The 19,058-nt window shown below is 32.8% G+C and overlaps 1 protein-coding gene across 7 annotated transcripts in view; it reads right to left on the bottom strand.

The window, feature by feature from the left end:
- LOC111044471 (calcium/calmodulin-dependent protein kinase type 1) overlaps nucleotides 1–19,058 on the bottom strand; it is a 393,028-nt gene that overhangs the window by 354,704 nt on the left and 19,266 nt on the right. The window lies entirely within an intron of this gene.

The following is a 19,058-nucleotide window of genomic DNA, read 5'->3' on the forward strand; positions in this document are numbered from 1 at the left end:
ACAAAATGGACAATACAAATTCCAACAAACTAAAAAATTCCCAAAAAAGAGCACAATGAGCCTAGTTTTAGGAAATTACAATTTTAACTGAAATAAATTTAATTTCAGACAAATACAAATTGACAAGAAACATTGCTCTTAGAACAAGGCTACAACAAACTTAAGTTGAGCATGGATCAGACCATTCTCAACATGCCAACATTGGACAAATACAAAACTGCTTAAATCCAATGTGTGTGAATTAATCAACAAATTACAAATTTAAATTCATCACGGTTCGGTGGACCAGAAATGTTCTGAACAAAGCTCAGGCTAGAGCTACTAGAGGACTGTAATTTACTATTCAAATAATCAAATACAAACAAGGGGCAAAATTTAATCTTCAATTTGAGCCAGGTTATTTGTACAGTTAAACTCTGCATTAATGAACAATAAAAAAGAGCAAAAACTAACCAGATTTAATCCAATTTTGTCTACTTGCCCTTCGAAGCCTTTATTAGGTGTTTTGGTCAGATTCAGGGTGGGATGAAATCTGGGAAAAAGACAGGTTTGCTTCCGGGCAGCCTTTTCACATTCAACTTGCAGGCTCTGTACTGTGTTTTGAACAAAGCTCAAACTGATTCTTTATAAATTCAAATCCGATTCAAATTAATTCAATTTAACACTATTTATGCTGTTATACTCATAATTCACACACACTACACTCAAACAATTATTTACAAGAAATTTCCGATCGAAATTACATGACAATAATACAAACTCGGTCTTCACAACAACGGGGACGAGACAAGACAAGAACGACTGACGAAACAAAGCTAACCGAAAACCAGGATGATAAGGCAAAACAGCTGGACGATTTGCGCTGGCGCAAACAAGCCTGCTATTGGCAGAACTGCAGTCTGGGATTTTGGCGCTACAGTTTGAATTCTCTGGCCAGACCAGTTAGTGTTTAGTTGTTGAAAACGGTAGGCCAGGTTATGTATCTACAGGTCATAAGGCAAGCTCTTGGGAATTCTATTAGGATTATATTAGAAGTATAAAAGAAACTTAGTTTTGAACAAAAAAATTAGTTGTGAACTGTAAAGGGTTCTGAAGTGACAGAAGTCAGCTGTTAGATTATTATTATTATGCAACCACTGATTGTCAAAGCTGTTTGAAGTCTGTTGAATTCCATGATAATGAATAATTATAAATTCAATATGTTTTGAAATGTGTAAGTAGTAAGTACTGATTTTGCTTTTATTATCAGAGTTTTAATAATCTTGCTAATAATAAACTGTTAATTTCCTAATTTTCCTCATTTAAAGAGAAAATTTATAAATTGAATGATTGTGCACATAACCTTAATTTGAAATAATGAAGTTATTTTGGATGAGTAGTTTTGGGTAAGTCCTTCTGATTCCTTTGAATTGTATTCTTCATTCTATATAATAAATAAGAATAGCCATTTACACAATGTAATTTCAATCATTTTCCATATAGGATCGTCTTTTACTCACTTGTAAGGTGGGAGGGAATGACCTTGAGGTTGTGAATGAAAGTCATACATAATTTCGCTCCTGGGTTTTGGAAGATTTTGTGTTATAAATAGTCACGGATAAGTACAAATTTTGTATTAATTTCATTATTAATTGTTTCTTGATCACGTTTTATCATTTTGTTTTAGATTTGAATTCTTAATTCTATTTTATAAGCCAAACATCGTTTAGAGGTTATTTTGAGGTTAGGTTTTCGAGATTTAAAAATAAACATAGATAGTTTACTTGACTAAAATTATAACCAAATTAAAATCCTATCATTTATAAATCAATTATTATTATTGCAAGTAATATAATTTCTTAGATAGGAAGATGAGCTCAAATAGAACACCGAAGGTTATTAACAGAAATGTAAACATAGCGGGAGTACTTACGCGTTCCCAAAACCAAAGTTCAAAAACGCCAAAACCAAAAACCCCAGTTCCTCAAACTACTTTAGCCGAAAAAGTTGCTCAACTACAAAGTAGCCACACTAATTTAAAAAACCAATTAGAAGTAACTCTAAAAACGTCTGAGGAAGAAAGGTTAGGGATGGTAGAAGAAATTAAATCTTTGGAACTGATTATAAAATTACAAGATGAAGACCATAAAAAAGAAATACTAAATCTAAAAAATCAATGTAGTCTAATGTCGGAGGAAATAAAGAAACTAAAATCTAAATTTGATAATACTAAATGTATGATAGAACCTCTGTCCAAATGCAAAAAAATAGAATCTAACCTAAATGATGGGAAATGCTCTGAAAATGGTCGAAATAAAACGTACAGTGAGGTTTTGAAGACAGCAACCAAAAATATAGCTGAGGGAAATAAAGATAGGAAAGGGAGAGTTCTGCTACTGACGTCCAGTCATGGACGTGATTGCAGTGATCTCCTTGATAAAAGATTGAAAAATAAATTTGATGTCCAATGTTTTTTCAAGCCAAGTGCATCAATTAATGCAGTTGTAGAGTCAGCTAGGGAACAAACTAAAGACTTTGATGAAAATGACTATCTAATTGTACTGGGTGGCTCAAATAATATAAATGAACCTAACTTGAATCATCTTCCTCAAGTAACAGAAAAAATCAAGGAAATTGTGCCACTCAGCAAAAAAACAAACTTAATAATAAGTACTATTCCTAATAGGTTTGATAGGCCAGAATTAAATGAAGCAATCAATTCGACAAACAAATCAATCCATAATACAATCAACAGCCTAAAAAATAAGAATTCTGAACAACTGGGGATTTGTTTTCTAAATGAAAGGCTGAAAAGACATAACTTCACTAATCATGGGTTGCATCTAAATCGATCTGGCAAAGTAATCTTTTGTAATAGATTGGCAGAGCTGATTGAAAGCCGTTTGCAATCCTCTGGTTTAAAAACAGTCAAAAAAACAAATAACGATTTTTTAGTAAATTGGCTCAAAACAGGGAAAGGGAAATAGCTACAAATGCTAGAGATAGAGTAGCACAAGATGGTAAGGTTTTTAGTATTTATCATCAAAATATTCAGTATCTTCGCAACAAAATTGACAGATTCGAAGTATTTCTTGAACAGGAGGATCCTGACATTGTTATTTTCACAGAGCATGGCTTAAAAATAGAGGAAATAAATCAAGTTAGGATTCCAGGCTATTCACTGAGATCAGAATTTTGTAGAATAGCTCAGAGAAGTGGTGGTGTATGTATATTCACTAGCAATGCTAAACATACCCAAACTTATGAACTGGATTTTGTTAAGAGATTTTCTGTTGAGATGGATTTAGAGGTGACGGGACTAAGGTTAAAAATTGATGATCGATTTGAGGTAGCAGTGTTAGGTATCTATAGGTCACCAAATGGAGACTGGCAAAAATTTTGTGAGTTGCTCCATACACTTTTGGAAATTACAACCGCTCGTTTCACAAATGTTATAGTAGTAGGAGATTTCAATACCGATTTTGCCAGGCAGGATAAAATGACAGAGGATATTAGAGATATTATTAATATGAATAATTTAGAAATTAAGGTCCACGAATATACAAGAGTAACTCGAACTTCACAGACAATTATTGATAATATCCTCACAAATATAGAAGGTTGTAATGTCAGGTTAGGTAGCTCAGATCTATCAGATTATAACTATCAAATTTTAGATGTTAAGTTGCAGGGCCAGAATCCAAGCAGAAAAAAAACTTTTGTGAAAGAAATTCAGCAATATGAGCTAGGAAATATAAATTGTTTGAAGCAGGAACTGCTTCAAGAAAATTGGAGTAGTGTTTATAACAGTTGTAACCTAAATTACAAATATAAGCAATTCATTGATACTCTAAGATTTCACATTAGTGTATGCTGTCCAATAAAAAAAGTCAAAGTAAAAAGTAAATTGAACAAAGTAGATGAATGGATAACTGAAGATATTCTTACTCAAAGAAATATTGTTAGGGAAGCTTATGAGGAATTTAAATTAGTGAGGGATGTTCCGAGTGAAGTCAAATACAAATGTCTAAAGAAAAATTATGCAAAAGAAGTGAGGAAAGCTAAGTGTAAGAAAACAGCTGAAATATTAACAACTAGTACCAATTTTAACTCTGCTGTTTGGGAGGTAATTAATAGAAATAGGAGAGCAGCTCAAAAAGATACAGTTACTAATGTCCCTAGGATAATCGATGAACATGGAAATTATATGGATGATAGTATAGACATTTGTAACTTTTTCAATAAGTATTATCAACAGGTTGCATATAATCTCCAAAAGTCACTGAACACTAATACTTATAATACAACTACATTAAATGCTGAGCCAATTGAAAAGGTATTTAAATTTCATCCATTATCAAGAGATGAGTTGTCAAGAATAATAAAAAAATTGAATAACAAAAAAACAGTAGGATTGGATGGGGTCTCAAGCAAAATTTTAAAAGAATGTGAAAATGAATTACTGGACCCTTTATTGCATCTCCTTAATACTTCACTAGAGCAGGGTATTTTCCCTGATGATCTTAAACAAGGAAAAATTTTGCCAATTTTCAAGAGCAGTGATTCTGAAAGAGTTGAAAATTATAGACCCATTAGTATTCTAAATGTAATAAGTAAAATTTTTGAAAGAGTAGTTTTAAATAGGTTATTGATGCACCTGGAAGAAATTAATTTCATATGTGATGAACAGCATGGGTTCCAGAAAGGGAAATCTACTAAGACTGCAATAGTATCCCTTGTTGAAAGACTAATAGATATAATAGATTCAGGTGAGAAGGCAGCCGCAATATTTCTTGATTTATCCAAAGCTTTTGATTGTGTGAACCATAGAATATTATTGGAAATACTAAAAACTGTAGGTGTGAATGGTATAGAACTAAAATGGTTTGAATCATATCTCATAGGTAGAAACCAGTGTGTTGAGCTTACCAAGGTGGATGGGAATGAAATAGTAAAAATTAAATCTCAAAAACTGGAGGTCCAGGCTGGAGTACCTCAAGGCTCAATTCTGGGTCCCTTACTGTTTCTGTTGTATGTGAACCAATTACCAAAAGAGTTAAAAGATCACAGAGCTCTGTTGTTTGCTGATGACACATCGCTTATCTTTAACAATTATTTATTAGATAGTCTAGAAATAAATGCTTTTACTGGAGTACAGTCAATTGTCCAATTCTTGAAGCAAAGGCAATTAACAATAAATAGTAAGAAATGTCAATTCCTACAATTCAAAAGTAAATATAATTCAGTAGAGGATAGAGAAATAAATGTGTTTGTAGAGGAAAATGAATTAGACCAAGAAGAGAAAGTAGCATTCTTGGGAATTTTATTGGACAGGAAATTAACATGGCATCCTTACATTGAGAGGATATGTAATAAGATATCATCTGGGGTATTTGTCCTGCGGCAGCTTGCTAGGCTGAATGATAAAAAACTACTGTTAACTGCTTACCATGGACTTATACTATCTCATATTAGGTATGCTATTTTAGTATGGGGTAATTCATCTCAACAAAATATGGACAGAGTGTTTACGATTCAAAAGAAGGCACTCAGATGTATAGAGAAAGTGAATAGGTTAGACTCTTGTAGGCCTTTATTTAAAAAGCTTGGTCTATTAACTGTGCCATCTTTGTATGTATATGAAGTTGTAATGCATGTGAAAACGAGTGGTGTGATCCAGAATTCAGATGTTCATGAGTATAATACGCGAAACAGAGCAGATTATCATATAATGGGTCACAATAGTAGATTATTTGAACAAAAACCAGATTATATTGGTAGGAAATTTTATAACAAGCTACCTCAAATCTTGAAAAGTAATGATGATTTGAAGATTTTCAAAAAACAAATTAAAAAATATTTAGTTGATAGAGCTTTTTATAGTGTACAAGAATTCCTTTCAAACCTAAACTAGGTTGAACTACTTAGTGTTAGAATTATTATGTAATAACATGACTTGTCTTATACTCCATGACTGGAGTCTTTAGGACGTAATCTTAAAAAAAAAAAAAAAAAAAAGTTGGTTGATTTTTAACCTGACAAGTCAATTTCAAACCATAATATTATAAAAACTGTTGTATAAACTATTATTGTGAATTTATTGCATTTGTGATATTTTCTGATTGTTATGTCGACGTACACTCCGGGCTTGTGCGTGGGTATTGGGAAGGATGATGATAAGTGATGAGTTGAATAGTTCTATGAGTTGGATCATAATAATGGTTTTATGGTCTTCTTTATCTGTGGAATGGGATTCTGATGGACAATATTAGTGTCACCATTAATTAATAAGGATTTCCATTGCTCTACAATATTTGTGTGCACCATTGCATAAGATGTTTATGTGAAAATGGCATAGTGCTTTACATATATTTCATTTACTTCCGATGTTTATCCAAGTACAGTAATTGCTACGGCCATCAACAATTTTGATTGCTTTACATATATTTCATTTACTTCCGATGTTTATCCATGTACAGTAATTGCTACGGCCAACAACAATTTTGATAATATATCAATCGATTTTTTGTATGGTTGGACAGGCTCATGTCTCCTATTAGCGGTGGATTTTCTTCCTGTTTTCAAGTGGTTACAATGAAAACGGATACTAAATTTGGAAAAAAATTAAAGAAGTCATTATTATTTCAGTGTATAGTCTAAATCAATGCCAAAACTATTCTTTTTATAGTGAATCACAAGAATAATCGCGTGATAAAAATGACTCTTGCGTGATCAATTGATTAACCTTCTCATATTTTTCAAATTGATATAATAGATAGATAAATTTTTGTAACAGCACACAGGCAAGAATAATTTAATTTGCAATCTTACTTTTTTGTTTCATGCAACTAGGCCTATTAATTTTTATAATGTCACATTGAATCGATAATTGGGAGTACTGATATTCTATAGACGAAAATGAAGAATGTGTTTCAAAATTAATGTGAAGTCTCTCGATAATACATATCAGTGTAATGATCAACAAACGAACATCGATACTACAAACGAACGTCGATAATACAAACGAACAGTGAAATTGAGATCAACGGAACTTTCGAAAGGTCTCATGTAGAAAGAAGCTTGTGTTTTGGGATTCAGAATAATGAGCACCCTTGGGTGGCCAGATCAAGTAGAACATATTTAAAATAACATGTCCACAGTGATTCATCCATTGAATATATTGAGGAACGTGGTGTGCTCCCAGACTTTATTGAGGGTTTTCCATGGATATTCAATGTCGATTATTCAATATAGCATTTTGTTTTGGGGCAGTGAAAAAATGAAAATCTTACAGAATTTTTAGAAAACAAAAGAAAGGTCTAAGAATCAATGATGGCTTGAATTCGAGGGATTCATGTACAAAAAGTACAATATTCTCACATTGCCAGCTCTCTACTTTTTGGAATTAGCTATACTGTATTCATTTAGAAAAATGAGGAGAAATAGCAGAGAAATCAGTTGCAGCATGATTACAGAACAAGGCATCGAGGAGCACTGCAATATCCTTGTCACAGAACCAGCGCTTTGGAGAGGGGCCGCTTCTACAGCGTGTTCAACGTTCTGCAGGCTGAGGTGAAGAGCATCAATGACATGAGACAATTAAGGTGGAGATTGAAGGATATTGACTTCGTCTGCACCCTACACCATGGAGGAGTGTTTCCAGTTATTTTGATGAATGATTCGGCTTTGTGTTCTGTTGTATCATATAGACTCTATTTAACTTTCTTCATTCATTAAGACATATCACACACTAACAAGCTATTATTGATTATGTGATGTTTTGTGATTCAATAATTCTATTCTATTCGATAATACAAGTAAATCCATGGTCTCTTAAAAAACTCTTGATAAGTCGAAGCAACTAAACGTATTTCGATAATCTAGATAGTACAGTATACGACGACCGCAGCATGCGATCATTCAAAGTTTCTAATATTAACTCTCGATAATACAACTTTCAATAAGCTATAACAGTTCTATCTATCCTGTATATTGGTATACTCCTTACTGAAAGACTGTTTATTGTAGGATATTGTGTGGATGCAGTAGGCTATAACCAGAGACGAGCAATATAGTAATAAGCATAATACTTATGCTTATCCTTTCTCTATGCTATAACTATACAGTATTTTTTGCATGGTCAAACCAGCATAAACTTGCAACGTTGAGTCATGTAGTGGATCCAGCTCACCTTTGGGGAGGTATTTCAAGCTTTATTATTTATTGTCATTGAGAAACACACAGATTCAGTCAAACTCACACATTCAAGCAGAGTAAAATCACAGAATTCAAAAAAGCTAATTAATTTACTTTCTCATACTTGAATCATATTCTCATATCCATTCACGATGTAATTGTTAATCATATCAATATTACTTTGATAATGTTTACTTCTCTATACTGTGTTCGAACATTTAAAACAATTTATCAATTTTCTCTCCTATCTCATTCAAAATTTTGTTAATATGAACTCTACGTTGCTACTTTCCCGCATTTTTCGGTGGCGTGTTTATAGATATTTCAGCTTTCATCTCAGAAGAAGCTGTTTTTCAGTTACAGAAGAATTGCTTACATTTTGCAAAACTCTAGCACCCCACTATCTCTGGTGTACTTTTTCAATAAATCTGATTATATCATGCCCACCCTCTATAGAGGAAGTAGGTTAGAATGCTTAATGGAGGGGACTGCATTCAAACTCAAGCTGTGTTGTATATTATTATTATAGCTCAGTAACACATCAAACTACCTCTCACATCAACCAAAATCAAAATTAACTGCACAAGCATAGCCTATTTCTATTACATTAAATAATTCTATTGTATTACATAGACTACAAGACTAAGCGACTAATTTATTGCTAATTGAAAAGTTTAAAATCACTGTTTTAACACTGTGATTACACTCACAGTATGTTGCTTAAAAATTCAAGTGTATAGAAGTCTTATATTTGCAAACTGTTTATCCTATCCACTAGCCCGTATGTTATTTATAATTTTATATTATTCTTCTAGATGCAAAATTGACAATGTAAATAGTTTTTAATTCATAAAGTGAAATATCTGAAAAATAGATAATTTTGACATAATCCACATGTGTTGTTTAGTTCTATGAAAAATTTTCCATACTGTTTCATTCTTATTTTCTTCATTTTAATGATTTTTTCCCATGAGTATTATAAATGTTTTTTACGTTAAATTTTTATATAATTTCTACATCTTAGGTTATCAATTTTCTTTTTTAAATTTGTGTATATAAATGTGGTTTTCATGAACTTCTAATGACTCGCAAGATGTATCTTTATTAGAATTTTTTACCTTTGGCATAAAATCTTAAACAATAGCAAAATTAGTGGCATCCCGACACATATTCATATATAGTGGTGGCCACATTTTCTTAGATCAGCAAATAATCAACCAATTGTATTAATACTTTGTAAATAATTGTAGCTCATATGATTATTGTAATCATGTCAATAATTTGAATAAACTCCTCTGGTCGTGTTGTACCCTCGACCACAGACATTATTATTATTATTATTCATTCAAATCACGAAAAAGAAATGTTTCAAACTTGATATGTTTCTTGATTGCTATTGTTTTGATTTGATCTCTATATCTATAAAAGGCTAAGCCCCAACAGACTGAAATCACACCACAGCCCAAACTACTGAGCCTACAAACTTGAAATTTTGCACAATTGTTTATGGTAGCCTCAAAACATCCACTAAGAAAGGATTTTCAGAAATTTGCCCCCCTGAGGGAGCTGGGGCCCCCCAAAAATTTTGTACTTTTTAACCGCTCATTGCACAGCAAAGTCATGAGGAACGTTTTGTTCAGCTACGAAAAAAAAATAAATCTGTGCAGAAAAATTCCGATCAGGAGCACAGGGGGGTGCAGGAGAGGGCATTTTTCGAAAATTTTGATGTAAAATCACACTACAGCTCAAACTAATTGTTCTAAAGACTTGAAAAATTTGCACAAATATTCTTAAAACATGCTAGACGCGCACTAAGAACGGATTTTAAGATATTTTGTCTCTAAGGGTTTCAAAGGATGAAAAAGGATCCTATTAAGTAAGCTTATGAACATTGTAAGGTGAACGCTATATGAAACTGAGATAATTTATTGATTGACATGAGATATTCTAACATATGGTTTAATCATTGGAATTGACAAAATCATATGATAGAAATTCAAAAAAGAAATTCTGTTCTATTATTGCTTTCTACCTGATTCCACTTAACCTCAATAATATTGTTCTGATAATTGATAAATATGTTATTATAATATTATTATTAATATAATAATAGTATTGTTTTGATCTGCATCAAAGAAATTATCTCAAAATCATATGTTTAGGGAACCATAGTTTTGAACTTCGTTTTCCTGATTCAATGTATAGGCCTACACGTGGCATGGATTATTAATTTTTCAGCTAGAACAGTTTTTTGAGACTGCTAAATAAACGTCTACAGTTTTATCAATGCTGTATCGGCAATATGAACACGCATGCAGTTAATATGTCTTTAAATAAAGGTGTTGATATTCACATAAATTAATTTTCCTCTACCATTTTTTTTTTACAATTTCAAAATTATTCGAGCCATGATAGAATGATTGACTCACTGTACAGTCAGTAGAAAATTTTAATATTGAAATGAGGGGTATTTTGGCAAGCTGAACAAAAAAATAAGATTCTATGCACCTTTTTCATATTTCCTCAAATGAAAAATGAGTTTTGTGGGTTGTCAAAACTCCCCTGAAAGGGAAACTATTCAACTTATCCTATCTTTTGGTAAAATAAAAATGATTTCTACGTTGAATAACATGTTTCTTGTCAACAAGAATCGAACTCTTTGTGAATTTAGAGATAACCTACACTTTAGATTTATAAAATTCTATAAATTAAATTCATGGAAATTGAAGAGCTTTTTTGAGTCAGTTTATGATTAGTTGATGAAATTGATTATCAATAAAGAAGACAAATTATCATATTTGTACCTACAATCAGTACCTACAGGATTAGTTGAATTAATTGTCGATGTACTGAGTTCTTGGTAAACAATGTTCTAATATTGGTATTTATCCATTCATTATTCTTTTCAGAAGTTATTTCATTTGAATTAGAAAATATTTATAAACTCCTATAAATTTATCATTCATAACAATGAACTGTTCAAAACATGAATTCAATCAAATAAAAAATTTCCCATACTTCTGTATTCATGTTCGCATGTTTTCACTTGTGATGGATAGCCAAAATATTGTAGAGCGAGCTGCATGGCGAATTGGCTGAAAAGTTCAGCGTTTGGAGTTTTCAGCTCAGCGTTTTTAGAACAGAGGCAAGCGGCACGGCGAACGGTTCGGAGTACGGTAAGGCGAATGATTAACAGCTGATTTTTAACATTATGAAACATAATATGCTCATGTTCACTGAAAGGCAAGTTGTAAGGAAAGGCACAACCAATCCTTCATATATTTCAGAAATTCTCTATAGAGACTTAAGTAGCAACTTTACCAGTTGGAACCTATTTGAGTCTCTCTCAATAGGTACATTCAAGAAGAAAACACGCCTGTTGCTATCAAATATAGGGTCAGAGAACTCTGAATAACTAATAATGTCGGCATATAGGTAACCAAACTGAACAAAAAAATAATTGAAACCTGGAATTAATTTACCTCATTGACATTATTTTTTCAATATCTATCTAGCTAATTGTAATATTTTCGCGCTCTGATAAATTTTCTTTGAATTATTTTTTTTTCAACCTGATGAATGAGAGCCCGCGCATGGTTCTGGGGACACCCTCTCCAAATCTATGTGGTTTAAAAATTTATTACATTATATTTTTCACATTTTACTACATTTTTTCCTTTTTATAACTCATTCTTAACATTAAACTAAACTTTTATTATTAGTATTATTATTCTACAACTTGAGACCATTACAATATCCCAAATTGGTCAATCTGTTTTTGGGGCCCGCGCCTGTTTCTTGTGGATTAGTCATCGTCATCCATTGGTCTGCATACCAATACCCTATGACATAGTGCTATTAAACACAATCACCAACAGATTATTGTAACTGTTGCTTTTGTAATATCTAGCATAATATTATCAATTTACCATATTATCTATTTAAAAAAAGTCAATCCTTAATAACATGAATGTTTACAAAAATCTGAATCATTCCTCGGAATCTTCCAAACATATTGGCAAGCCGAAGAACTAGTCTTCACACACTGACCTAAGGTCCATGTGATGATCATTCCTGAATTAAAGCATTGTCGGTTCACGACTCTTCCGTGATAAGTTATGAATCTCAATCATGATTAAAATACTAGGTTGTGGATTTTTTGAGAACCACTTTCTATTTGATTCAATGTTATTTTTTTGTGTTTTTTATTGTACAAAAATATTATTCTTATGTATGAGTTCTTGTAAGAGTATTTAGAACTGACAGCAGATTGTAAATCATATTGTTTTGTTTTCTATGAGGAATAAAGAATTTTTGAATTTGAATTTGTACGGAGGAATGCGCAGTTTGCTGCGCGGTTCGAGGTTCGGTTCGACATGTGGACGCACCTTTAGATGTTACAGGACATTTATAAAGATCACAGGACAAAGCAACATAATAATCTATACTATAATAAAGGAAATAACTGGCTTATCTACCTACGGGATTGGAAAATTATGTTTGACACATTATTACATCTTAACTACTGGACTGATTAACTTGAAATTTTGTAAATAGATTCTTAATCAACCGAAGATGGTTCTAGGCCTATTTTTGATTCTTCAAGATTTGATTACATCAAGTTTTCAATTTGTCAAGTTTCCAATTTGTCATGCTTCCAACTTTTGTATGGAAGCAGCTGGAAATTTCTTTTAAAAGAAAAATTGGAAGATAGGTATGATTGGGGTCCTATTCAAATATAACACGGTATTCCGTCGCACCCAAATTTTGTCCTCCATTTTGAATCCAACTTTATTTTTTTAAATTGAAATGTGTTCATATGTTGGATGATTTCGATATAGAAATTCAAAAGAAAAGGTATGGTGAAAACCGATCGATATCTCAAACCTTTCAAAAGTTATTCTCATTCAAAGATACTGATATATCATCCATCTATCATCTATCTTATTATATCTATAAAAGGCTAAGTCCCGACAGACTGAAATCACACCACACCCCAAACTACTGAGTCTAAAAACTTTAAATTCTGCACAATTGTTTATGGTAGCCTCAAGACATCTACTAAGAAAGGATTTTCAGAAATTTTTCCCCCTGAGGGAGCTGGGGCCACCCAAAAATGTTGTACTTTTTAACTGCTCATTGCACAGCAAAGTCATGAGGAACTTTTTTGTTCAGCTACAAAAAAAATTAGATCTGTGCAGAAAAATTCCGCAGGAGTACAGGGGGGTTCATGAGAGGGCATTTTTCGAAAATTTTGATGTAAAATCACACTGCAGCTCAAACTAATTCGCCTACAGACTTAAAACTTTGCACAAATATTCTTCAAACATGCTAGACGCGCACTAAGAGCGGATTTTGAGATATTTTGCCTCTAAGGGTTTCAAAGGATGAAAAAGGGTTAAGTAAGGTTATGAACATGGGAAGGTGAACGCCGTATGGAACTGAGAAAATTGACACATGATATTCTAACATATGTTGTAATCATTGGAATGCTTGAAATAATGTTATCAATCAGCTGATCGAATTAATTTTGCATTGATCGAAAGCACGAGCTTGCCACGTGTGTGTTCCATTGTTGTATGCTTGGCCAGTTCGGTTTGCACCTTCTATCAGCTGTATTTATGGAGTCTCATACATTCCGATTAGAACAGAGCACAGAAATTTTCTTTGGTTAGGAGTTTTTTGATAAGTCTATTCAAAATTCAAATTTTATTGGCATCAAAAATCACATTGGAAACTATCTTAATAGACAACAAGATTACAAAAACAAAATGTCAAACATATACCTACATTTATTTGTAACATGGCCAGAAAAAAGACAAACTTGAGTACTAGCCATGAGTTCATTCAATATAACTTATATTATTTATATTTTTTGATAATATTTTGTGAATAAAAAGTACGAGTTGACTAGAGATGTAAGTAATTCCTTATATTTGATTCAAATGGTTATTCATATTGTAGTAGTCGGGGACACTGCAGTCAAAAGTTTTTATTCTGTAGCTAATAAATTTCATACTTATTGATTGTCCATAATGTATCCAGTGTCCATAATGGAAGTGATTCAACTACTCAAAATTAATGGCTTACTGGTCCCTCATAGAATTTATAGTATTCTTGGTAATTGAGCCTGTCTTTTTTCAGCGTTGTCTATTAATACAGTAATGAAGCTTTATTTACAACTATAGCTTACCCGGTGAACTTCGTACCGCCAAAAAGTCAATGTATCTCATGTCACACTTTAATTTATTTGGTGAATCATGAAATTCATCTGACAATCAATATTTTCATTCACATCTCAATACGGACTTCCTATGTACTTAGTCATGCAGCATTCATTATTCCGAAAACATATTCTTCTCAATCAATTGGTAGTAATATCTATCAGTAAAGTTTTAAATTAAAAAAAAGGTAGGTTAAATCAGATGAATTCATTGTTTTCATAGTTGTTAATTGTCAATATTCATAGAAAATATGAAATATTTATAAATAGGTCCAGGAAATATCCGATGTACGATGAATCACACAGAATTCCATATTTTTTCCATCTTCCATTTTAGGATGAATATAAGCTAAGCTAAATTAAAAAAAAAATGTAAATTATTCTGTCATTATTCAGTAATTTTATTAATGAATGCAATATAAACACCTCTCTTTCAAGAGGTGAATAATTTTTTCCCCAACATTTTCCAGTTTCAATGGTAGGGGAGTGATAATTATTTGTATAGGTCCTCTAAGGAACATTATCTACAGCTGGTACCAATCAACTACACTTCAACTCCAAACTACCGTTTTAATACCAGTACACAAATTATCACAGGGTGATGTGTATATTACAGCTGGTAACTCTAGATGCTAAATCATACTATCACAATTATGATCTTTAATCATGATCATCTTTCCGTTCTTCGGTAGCCAATTTTGAAAACATAGGTCTGTAAAATGGATTAATATATAATTATTATTAGCCCCAAATATTAAAATTTCTGTTCAGAAACCATCCCCACTATTCACACAATATATTCCCAAAGTTTCAAGCCGTTGTGTCAAGTGGTTTTCACGTCTATAGGGAACATACAAACAAACACACAAACAGACATTCATTTTTATAAATATAGATTCACATTCAGCTCAAACATAAGCCTCTCTAAATGGAGGTAATGATACGATTGACAACTTTCAGTTCTGTTGTTTTAACATTTTTTTTCAAATCACTTTCAAAAAGTTCATGTAGTACGGTACCTACTATTGTGTTTGAGACACTTCTGGCGCTATCATTGTTTCACCACTATTCTGTTCCACAGTCCTATCTCTTGCAGTCGTTAACTATATCTATAACTAGCTGGCCCGGCGGACTTCGTACCGCCAAATAGTTAATGCATCTCATGACAAACTTTAGCTGGATGCTCACCTGAGGAGGCGCGATGTGGCATTTTGCATCCAGGTGCTTCTTGCTTATTGGTTTGAATGGAAAAACTCACACACAATGAATCGGGCATGGCGTGGAACGGTGTGATAAGGCAATCTCCATAGATCAACACTTTGTAACACCAAGCCGCGCCTCCTCAGGTTAAGCACACCTTAGCTTAATCTGATGCACAATACTTTTATGAAAATTATCCAACAATCAGTATTTACATTTATATCTCAATATGGACTTCCTATGTGCTTAGTTAGTTGTGCAGCAGTTTTTATTTTTAGTTATAGTTGAATGCAAAAGCTTGCTGGGAATTTATTGGTATATCTCCTTGCTGTTGATTTTCCCGTGCATATTCTAAATTCACAGCATTTCGAGTTCTACAACCCAAGTTTGGACGTCGTTCGCACCGCGGCATTATTATTAGAATTATAGTTTTGTGAATCAGTAGAAAGAAAATAGAAAAACAGATCTACCGACGGCTGTTGTATGACGCAATGATTAAAACAGCAGATTTTTATTTCTGTGTGTGGCCGGTCACAAATCTTCTCCCATAAGGATTACATGAAAACTTTGAAGGTCCATAGGAAAGAGTCCTGAAGTCAGATCATAAATGTGATAGACCATAAACATGCTCCTGAACATAACGGACACAACTAAAAAAATCATCAAATTCGGTGCACACATAAAAAAGTTATTGGATGTCAACATTTGAGGATCGACTATTACTTATATAGATGAAGTAAAGAGCTGGCTTATACACGTAAGGGATAGAAAAATTAGGTTTGATGCATCATCACGTCTGAACTACTGGACTAATTAACTTGAAATTTTGCATATAGATTCTTAATTAACCAAGGATGGATAAAGGCCTATTTTCAATTCTTCAAAATTTCATTACGTCAAGTTTTCAGTTTGACAAGTTTTAAAATAGATCCTTGTGAAGCACGGGTTCCTGCTAGTAAGTTAATAAACATACAATTGAATGTTCAGTCGGAAGCCTGTATTTTCATTGTCTGGAATATCACCAAGAATAGCTCAATAGCTCAATTCATTTTGATTTCTGCTCCGGAATATCACCAAGAATAGCTCAATAGCTCATTCATTTTGATTTCTGCTTCGGAATATCACCAAGAATAGCTCAATAGCTAATTCATTTTGATTTCTGCTTCGGAATATCACCAAGAATAGCTCAATAGCTCATTCATTTTGATTTCTGCTTCGGAATATCACCAAGAATAGCTCAATAGCTCATTCATTTTGATTTCTGCTTCGGAATATCACCAAGAATAGCTCAATAGCTCATTCATTTTGATTTCTGCTTCGGAATATCACCAAGAATAGCTCAATAGCTCATTCATTTTGATTTCTGCTTCAGAATATCACCAAGAATAGCTCAATAGCTCCTTCATTTTGATTTCTGCTTAATAAGTTCTTGAAAACTATTAAGCTATCACTTAAACTAACACAAATATCGTGAGAATTATCATGATTTGAACTATGAACTGAGGACTGTAATAATTTTGATTGTTATTGTTGAGATTTGGGAGGCCAATGCTTTCAGCATAATAACATTCAGATTTGTGACAGGATTCAAAGTCGAAATTTGAGCAACGTAGCTGAGACAAGGGACTGACTGATTGACAATTTAGTGAACCGTTAATATTCAATTTCACAACATGGCGTGTTTTGGTGAGATTGGCGTGTAATACTGATGATAGCCTGCAATTTATTCACAGTTCGAAAGAGCAATAAATTGGCATCTAGTTAATTTTACTTGGAGCAGCTAGCTACTTTGTACTTAACTAGGACTAGCCCTCAACACACCACTCACATTATAATACATTGCTTGTTCGAACATGAACATACAAAGCAGCAGCTCCTTCCAACAAAGTTCCTCCTTTATAATCTGTAAATCTTCCTTCTTTTAGTTTCCTCCATCTGACTGACCAATTTATTTCAGGCACCTAAACGAAACCAATTTAAGACAAAACAATACAGTTTGCATTAATCACGCCACGTTATATTCATGCTTCTTGCAGAAGAATACTCATGCTTGTTCCAGGTCAGCGATATCCAAACTTTGTTACTTTTGGTGTGATCACAGAGAACATACTGATTTCTATAATTTATTTGTTCAATAACATGATAATATGGCATCATAACCGAAACATGTCGTCAAAATTCAAAAAAAGGGTACTTTTATATTTTTATTTATATTTCCAACATAATAGAGTTACATATTGCCTTTGTAGTGATACAAAGATTATTTAGTGTGTATTTTGAACACACTAAATAAACAATTCAACACTCTACACACTAGTGTAGATTGTTGTTTTAGTGTAGATCAATAAACAATAATTAGGTTAATATTAAAATTTTCACTTTCATAGTGTAGGTTCACACTAAATATGAGCAGCTAGTGATTTAATCTCAAAATATAATAGACAGGAAAATCATTTCTTTCTAATCTATCCTCCTTTTTCAATCCAGTCTACTATTCAATATTGTTGGTTCTCGATATGCATTTTAATTACTTGAAGACTGGAACGAATCGAATTTAATTGGATTGGATGGAGCAGCCTGTTCTGTTCTGTTCAAATTTACCCAAGTGTTACAGCACACCTATCTCTAGCGGGATTCTATGGGAGCTGGCAACACTGCAATACTAGAATCCATTCTTAACTAAATGGATATATGTCTCAGGATTATTATTTTTATTAATTTCTATGCTATAATGTCTGAAGTTTACCTATTTTTTGCTGCCTTCAACTCCGGCTTATCTGCTGATTGAAACTATAGTTATGCAATGATGCAATTTTCCTGAGGCAAGAGGAACCTATTTAAGATGGCTTTGATTGCAGTCTTTAAATAGATGAACCTTACAATTGAAATAGATACTAAATGTTGGTATATCAAACCAAAATCACAAATCTCCACACTTTGCGATATACTCGTAGCTTCATATTTTTATGATGCAACTGTTCAGCACTTGTAAGTCAGCTTTCGTATGTTGGCGAATATTTTGTTATCCTGTATTACTTCTATTGTCATTTGAAGTGACAGCAAAGCATGAAAGGAAGCCTAAAAAATGTTTGCATTGTGGCAGGGTCAAGGCACACACATAAAGTACAATGCAGTTGATCTCACAATAATTCACTTATACAGGTGATGGATTCCATAACAAACAAACGGGTAACCACAAGTCCTTCATTATTTTTAAGGATAATCTATTAAAAACCAGATAAATCGTTGATTTCAAGGTCGGAATTGGTTGTAATTCATTTACTAAGCTCAGTTAGCGTCTACGTTTTCGTTGCACCCACTTTCATGCAGTTTGCGCCCAAATGGAAACAATAAACGAAAAGTTGTAAAAGCAGCTAGCACAGCTCGTCGTTTTGTTCTGTTATTGCAAATTGCCAGAATGGAAACTAGGTTTAAGCATGCAAAACAGGACAGGTGTTGC

Source organism: Nilaparvata lugens, chromosome X, assembly GCF_014356525.2.
Source record: "Nilaparvata lugens isolate BPH chromosome X, ASM1435652v1, whole genome shotgun sequence".
Lineage (NCBI taxonomy): Eukaryota > Metazoa > Arthropoda > Insecta > Hemiptera > Delphacidae > Nilaparvata > Nilaparvata lugens.